The sequence below is a fragment of the Thalassophryne amazonica genome, chromosome 17 (assembly GCF_902500255.1).
Source record: "Thalassophryne amazonica chromosome 17, fThaAma1.1, whole genome shotgun sequence".
Classification (NCBI taxonomy): Eukaryota; Metazoa; Chordata; class Actinopteri; order Batrachoidiformes; family Batrachoididae; genus Thalassophryne; species Thalassophryne amazonica.
This window is the reverse complement of record NC_047119.1, coordinates 49,146,340-49,154,629: the sequence shown is the minus strand read 5'-3', so window position 1 is coordinate 49,154,629 and position 8,290 is coordinate 49,146,340.

Here is an 8,290-nt window from a genome sequence, read left to right as displayed (position 1 = left end):
ACTCATGGTGCCATCTTGGGTTCAAAATAGCGTTCACTATTAATCTGTCTGCATGTAAGTCCAGTTATTTTATTTATTTATTCACTTAAAATGATGGGTTGTTGTGCACTTGAATGCACTGATAGACACAGCAAGGGCTTCAAGAGGTACAGATTCCCTTCAGATCCGAACAGAAGAAAAAATTGGGAAAAGTCAATCGTGTCTGATGGAAGCCAACATCATCGTCAAAGCTTTGCGAGGTAGGTCAATTTATTATTGTTCAGTCCCATGTACAGTAAAATTTACCTAAACAGTCATTGTCTTAATCAGATATTCACAGTCACTGGACAAAAAAAAGTCCCAAAGTTTTTGTATCGTTTTCCATGTAATAAACACCGTATATAATGGATTTCGTACAACGGATTTTTCGCTCACATCGGATAAAATGTCCTGTCCGATCGCAACATATTTCCATTAAATCCCCTCACATGTGGGACCGGAGTCATTTGCGTGATTAAAAGCCCACCCGTTTATTTTTTCAAACTGTGCCCAGCCTGGATGTGGACCTGTTAAATCAGACACTGCAAAAGGTTGTGATTTGACACTTTTCTGCTTTCACTGCTTTGTCTGCCATCATATTTTAACTGTTTTTGCAGTGTGCACGTTGATTAAAAATGTATCAGAAAAGTCTGCACATTTACAGCACAAAGTCGGTAAAACAGGAAATTGTATAGCTTACCTTTGAATTGGAAGTGATGAGTATAGAAAGAAAAGCTTGTTGAAGGTCAAATTCATCCAGAATAAAGCAGAGACGGACATCTTTACAACTGTCAAGCATGTCATTGTATGACACAGAGTTACACAGCCACAGAAGCATAAATCAGGCTTTAAATTAATTAAATAAATAATCATAAATTGTAAATTATTAACTATTATTATTAATTAACTGTTTTTATATTTATTTTGATAGTACCTGTACCTGGATGTGTTGCTGTATGTGGTTAAATAATTTTTAAAAAATGCTGAAAACATAAAAGGTTCATTCAGTAGTTCAGTGCAGCTCAAACGAAAATGGCGCCATGTTCTTAGTTGGCACCACTCTCTTAATAAGGCACTCTAGAGTACATGTACCATTTTGAAGGAGCACATTTCCGTATTTCCAAAATGCAATAAGAAACCACCAAAAAATAAATGAAAGTGCTTAATTTACTCATATTTGGAGTTAGTCTGTGTAAATCGCTGCACCCTTCCTGTCTCCTGGCTCTGTTTTTCTAGTCCCGGCTAAAAAATCCTTGTGCTTTTTAATGTTGCGCTTTTTCAAATGTTTGATTAAGTTCCTTTTAGGTTACGACGGAGCTTCCACCTCTCGGTACAATGGTTTTGCAAACATTGCACGTTGCTGTCTTGCTTTGCGGTGTTTCTGATGTAAAATGTAGCGGACGTGCTGAAAGTTTGTCAGCCACAGGACTGCTTAATGCTCGCCTGCTAGCTGGGTGCAAACTGTGGAAGGGATTCCCTGAACAGAGGCGTGCCTCATTACTCCGCGTCTCATTGAGACATGCCTCCATTCAGGAAATCCCTTCTACAGTTTGCAGCCAGCAGGGAATCCCTTTTGAAGACTTTTCATCAGAAAACACACACAGACAGATGTGGCTCCTGGACTGGAAATGTCTGCAGGTTGGATCGGAATTTTCCAATCTGTGGATTACGCTGGTATCGGAACCTGATACTGTTATTGGATCGGATCGGCCCCATCCCTAAAAAGAACAAAAATGTCAACAATAAAAAGTATACAGCAACTTCTTCCCGCTCCTTTTCGAACATGTAATTTGTAATATTTAAATTAACTTTGCTATTATTTTTTTAATGTTTTTTGTTAAAATTTCTCATATAAAATTGGACTTTTTTCTTTTTTATGTGTTTGAAATACACAGCAATAATGCACAAAAATCCTAAATTAAAGAATAACAACACTGTGAACTAAAGGTGACTATTTTTTTCTCTTAAAGAATTATTTCTTGATAGAATATACAGTAATTACAAATACCAATGTGTAATCAGTAGAACGGCTTGTTCGTGTTGTAAGCAGAAAACTGAGCCACTTGTTGTCAATCAAATTAAAATGACTTGCCAAAGCAGAAGAAAGCTAAGACTGCGTATATAATCAGCTGTTGTAAAAAGTGTCTTCACATTTAGTAAGGTAAACATTCATACGTATATCTCTGTTGGGATTCTCTTCATACGAGCAGACACTTCTGGTAATATTTTCGGTGGAAAAAGACACAAGTCATTTCACAGTAATTGATCATTTTCTATGAAACTTAGTTTATTATTTTCACCTAAACATTAGTTAACATTGACGTAAGGAATATAAATATATTATTCCACACCTAAACAGTGCAGTGGATGGTATCTGCACCTCTGTGCACTGATATGACTTTTTTCAATACCTACAGTTGTGCTCAAATGTTTACATACCCTGGCAGATTTTTTTTTTTTTTTTTTTTTGCTATTTTTCAGAGAATATGAACAATAACACAAAAACCTTTTTTTCACTCATGGTTAGTGGTTAGGTGAAGCCATTTATTGGCAAACAACAGTGTTTACTCTTTTCAAATCATAATGACAACAGAAACTACCTCACAAAATCACAAAAATCATTGCTGTCCAAATATTTCTGGACTGGACTAAGCACATATTACATCACATAATACAACAGAATTGCCTGTATTGTGCAAATCCTTTAAAGATAATTGCACCGTGGCCACTTTGTGTCGGCACAGAGCATGCTCCCAGTTAGCCATATCAGCTGTTTGTGTTGGGCAAACACACATAATAGAGGATGGGGCGCAGTGTCAGGATTAATAAGGATTCCAGACACCTCCCACCCACCCAGTCAGCTTGGAGCAAGAAAACCCACATCCAGGCCACTGCTTCTGAACACCAGTCTAGTTAAAAACAGACTGTGGCGCTGACTCCAGTCAAGCAAAACGTATTAATGCCAACTAAGTCTCAGCCCAGTAATCATTCTCTTAATGCCAGAGCAGCATAACAAGCTTCAGACTATTTTCTCTTTGTGCCACAGCCCATTCTTAATTAAACAGTATCGATGTTTGTTTCTGAACAAAACGTTGATCCTCATAAATTGGACAAGGTTGGAGTTAAATTTGCTACCTAAATTGATAGAGCCCGATTAAAGAAATGAGCAAGCAGACAAATGGAAGTGCACGACGTCACGCTGCTTGAGCTCAGTTTTTTTAATAGTATTGTGTTAAAACTGTTTCCTCCTCTGGCTGCTTGTGTGTGACGCCGTCTTTCCATGTCCTCTGCTCAATGACATTTTTTTAACCCAACTCCTCTCCTATGACTTCATTCTTGGATTGGCTGTGACGTTTGGCGGGAGCCCAGTGCAACTCCACAATGAAAATATAGATTTCCCCAGAATCTATGCACTGTTTGAACAGAGGAGGAGCAGTGTCAATGTGCTGTGGCTCTGGTAAAAGTATGGGGTGCCCAAGTTCGGTCCTCGAGATCTACCTTCCTGACACTGTTAGTTGTCTCCCTGCTCAGACACACCTGAATCCAGTGAAAGGCTCATCAATAGCCTGCTAACGCATCTTTCATTGGATTCAGGTGTGTTGGAACAGGGAGACAACTAACAGTGTCAGGAAGGTAGATCTGGAGGACCGAACTTGGGCACCCCTGGATTACAGTTTAATATTAAAAGAGGGAGAAAAGAAAGCCATTCACCCAGAACTGCCCAGTTTTTTTTTTTTTTTTTTAGCTCCACTAGGGAAGCAAAGTTTTCATCTCCACTTGTTTTTTCTGCCTGTTTGCCAGATTATCTAAGAAAAAAGAAAAAAAAAAAAAAAAAGCAAAGCACATGAACAGATTTTAATGAAATTTGGTGTTTAGCTCAAGCTTGGCTCAGTTGGGGCCTAATTACATTTTCAGCCAAATGCAGCTCAGTTGGTTATTTCTGAAAAGGGTTCCTTTGATTTCCATACTATTGATGCTTACAGCAGAGGACTGTTGGGCCCTTGATGGAGGTTCTACCAGAAAAACTCTAGAGGCAAGTTGTTGTTTTGTCTTTTGGCTGTCCCTGTTTGTTCAGGATCACCACAGCAGATAAAGTACAGATCTGTACTGGGATTTGGCACATGTTTTATACTAAATGCCCTTCCTGATGCAACTCCAGCTTTACCTGGTGAAAGAGACACAGCCCCCGGTCTTCCATAGAGGTCTCCCATCCAAGTACTAACCAGGACCCATTCTGCTTAGCTTCAGACATCTGATGGGATCAGTTAAATACAGAGCAGACTGACTGCTCAACTTGGGAGGCAGGTTAAAGTTGAAATATTTAGTACAATAAGATAAAGTACAGGATGTTTGAACAGTCTTTGGCATAATTCTGCATCACAGTAGTTGGTAGAGATAAGATGATCTCAAATTCTGCTGTTGGAAAAGGCATGGGTGAAGCCTTCCCCCAGGCAGTGGACAGGGACCAAAAGGTGATGGAGGTAGCGTCTGGGGAAAAAAGCTGTAAACAGCTAGAGGCGAGTGAGAACTTTAAGGTTTTAATACATGTGCATGTTTCACTTACGTAGGTTAAAAGTTGATTGTTAATGGGGGACACCTGCTTCTGTTTAGAGATTATTTAACTGATTTTCAGTGGATACTTAAAATCTGAGTCTTCTGGTAGAACTCATGCTATACTGCATTTTTTAATGTTTGAAGATTCTACTTGAATGGCACCCAGAGGGCCTGCTTATGCCAAAACCCCACAATACTCCATTTTGGACATCGAGAAGGTGTGTGTGTGTGTGTGTGTGTGTGTGTGTGTGTGTGTGTGTGTGTGTGTGTGTGTGTGTGTGTGTGTGTGTGTGTGTGTGTGTGTGTGTGTGTGTGTGTGTGTGAGTTTTTCCTTAATCCAGTGAAAAATCTCTACAGTTCTTCATCTGTCAGGTCCTGCTTGCTAAACAGGTCTTCGGGAACACTGCGGCTACTGGATTTAGTGTCCTTGTATGATGGAAGCATTTCCCTGAGAAACCAATGAGACTTGCAATAGTGTAAAAGGGATTGGAGAAAAAAATGCATATTATATGAGCTAGTGGAAAGAATTTGTGGTGTATAACAAACATTACTGTCATAGAATTGTTGGTGGAACTGTGCTAAACTTTGCATGTGCCTCATTTCAAGGGCTACAAACCAAATGCTGTGCCCTTCTAGTTTCCATCACAGTCTCATTATGAAGTGGATTTGTTGTTGTATGTATTGTGAAAATTCCAGTGTTTGGGTTCGTGTTCATTCTGCGGGCAATCCCTACCTTCAATGGAACGATCGTGCCGGACGTAACTTTTTTTTTTATATTAATCTGTGAAAAAAGATGTTGCTTTTTCTCTCCACTAACTACTTTCTGAGTGCAATAATCCCTGATACATTGCATCCATCCATCTTCACACGTGGATCAAGAACTTGCTCCCGGCTCCTCCTGAGGGATCCAGAGGCGTTCACAGACCAGATGAGAAAATGGAATTCCTCCGGCATCTTCCAGGTCTATCCTGAGGTCTCCCTGTGTGAAGTGCTCTGAACACAAGCCTCTGCACACTAACATCCTCGCAAACTGCCGTCTACTTAGTATTTAGACAACTGTGTTTACACACAGCTCCGAAACCGTCACAAACAGATTCAGAACGTTCTCTGTGTTTAGAGTCTGTCAGAATGTTAACAGTTAGGGGAACGCTGAATGAATTTTAACTGCAAAAGAGAGGCGGCTGGGTTTATTTTGAGGGTGTTTACGGGCAATGTGAAGTGTAGCTGTGTGTGTGTGTGTGCGTGTGTGTGTGTACACATGCCTGCGCATGTGTGTTTGTTCAGGATCGACTGGATTTCACTTGTTGGTTTTGGTGCTTTTTGGTCTAAAGTGCCTGACGAAAGTTGATGTTAAAGCAATGTTTCAGCTTTAACATAATCACTTGAACCTTTTCTCTCTCAATACTGGCACCATCCTGGCAACCAGATGAATCTCAGAGCTCATATTGTAGAGCTGATACTCCTAAAAATGTGGTCATCCATCCATCTAGATCATGTAGTGTTACTCAACTTTTCTCGTGATCTAGGGTTACAAAATGCATACAAACATCACAATATATTGTATTATCAAATTTCAGTACTTAAAAAGTATTGAACTTAAAATACTTTTTAATCAGCAAAGTTGTCAATAATCTTGCTAGTAGCTTGTTAGCGTGTGTAACCTGATTCCGTGACCGCTTACAGTTGCTTCGAACTTTTTGTGTACGTCATATTTCATTCCACTGATCAATTGCTGATGTGGCCAGTTGTATCCAGAGATATTTTGCTCTCAGTCAGAGTCAGAAAGTGAACCAAGAGCTTCCAGACTAGTTCTCTTTTCCTGGTTATACTGATGGTTTTTGAGCAGCAGTTTATTTTATGTTGCAGATTTTCTAAACAACTGAGAAGTAAAATAAGACATCGAAGTCAAAAGATGTCTAGACAGCTTGGCTGAAATTATGTCAAACTTTTGTGTGTTTTTTCAGGTTGTTGTTGATACATTCTGTGCGGTTCAGGGTGAGGTAGGAACCAGATGATAATAGTTATTTAAGAGCTGTTATAGCAACAATATTTGCGAAATAATCATTTCAAGTTGAGTTCAGCTCGATTTCAGCTCAGTCTCTCCAATCACACCCAGTGAAGCTTGCAACTCCTTGCGTTGAACTCTACATTTCTTCATGATTGATTTAACTGAACTCTAAGGGACTGCTGGAATGGCTTTGATTCAAATGAGGGGTTCCTTAGAGAGAGAATGAGATGAGAAGGATCACTTACATTGAGAGGGAACATCAGCTTTGACACTTTGGCCATGTGGCACACTACTCTGCAGATGTTGAGGACCCCAGTAGCTGGGGAAGGACAAGAGGATGCCCATGTTTTACCTAGCTGTGACAGATACATGGTTATTTTAGAGGTCTGGGGTGGACAGGTTGTCTGCCTGGGTGGTTGCCATCGAGGACACAAGATGGTTCCGTGGTGTTGTGAGTGCAGCAAAGCACAGCACATGACTTGACGATATTAAAATGTGTCGAGAACCAATACATTCATTATTTTGTGGTCATCTAGTTATTTGTTGAGTATAGCGACAGGCACACAGCATAATTTTAATAGTTACCCAAGGTCACTGTCAGTATTAGATAAAGTAATTTAATTAACTTTAGTGTACCACCCTGTAACAGGACCAATAACCAGGAGCAGTTGGAAATAAGACTTACGTTTCATTTCATTCTCAAGATCATGGCTGGCTATATCCTCTTAAGATGGTGGCTAGCAAGTTTGTGTTTGTGTGTGTACAAGAATGGAGAATGTTGTTAGCGGCTGCTTGGTGCCAGGCACTGTGGTGAAGCAGCACCCCTCAGTAGTTTGTGAAGTCAACTGCCAGAGTCCAGAGGTTGTGTGCATCTGTAGCCACAGTTATGTGTATTCTCGTGGTGCCACCTTGTCACAAGGTCTTATGGGAGAGTCGGTGTTTTGATCATACAATCTCAGTGTGAGGCCTACTTCTTTCCTTGTATCGCAATCCCTCCTCCCCCAAGTGATAACATCATTTTATGGCTCTTTTTTTGGCCCTTTGTTGTGAAAGGCTGTATGGTGGAAATGTTTTTAGTTTCTGATGGCATTGTAGTCCTTGACTTTGTTAAAGTTTTTGGACTACAGGCACATCACTTGTCATGAACCAATATCAACATGTAAAAGCCCATGGGGCTGAGTACATTTTGTACAAAGTGTAATATTAATTTGCTATTGTTGGGTCAGCTTGCCAATGTTGGATAAAGTGGAACTTAAGAGTAGGGATGGGGCCGATCCGATCCAGTATCTGTATCGGCTTCCGATACCAGTGTAATTCACAGAGTGGAAATTTCCGATACAACCTGCGGAGTTTTCCATTCTAGGACCCGTCTGTGTGTGTGCTGAAATGTCTTGCTGGCCGCTCTGCTTTGCTCAACTAGCTGTGGTGTGCAGAGGAGGGGGAGGGGGTCCCTTCCTGCAGTTTTCAGCCAGATCGCTGACAGTGGTCACTGACCACCTTTTCATCACAACCAGGAGGAAGGGTGCCACAATTTAACCAAACTGACCCAGACTGACTCCAAATATGAATAAATGAAGTACTTGTATTTATTTTTTGGTGGTTTTTGTGGCATTTTGGAATTGCGAAAATGCGCGCCGTCTTTAAAACGGTATATGTACTCAGGGTGTGTGTGCCAACTGGTGTTCAAGAAATGAAACTTCAGCCACTGAT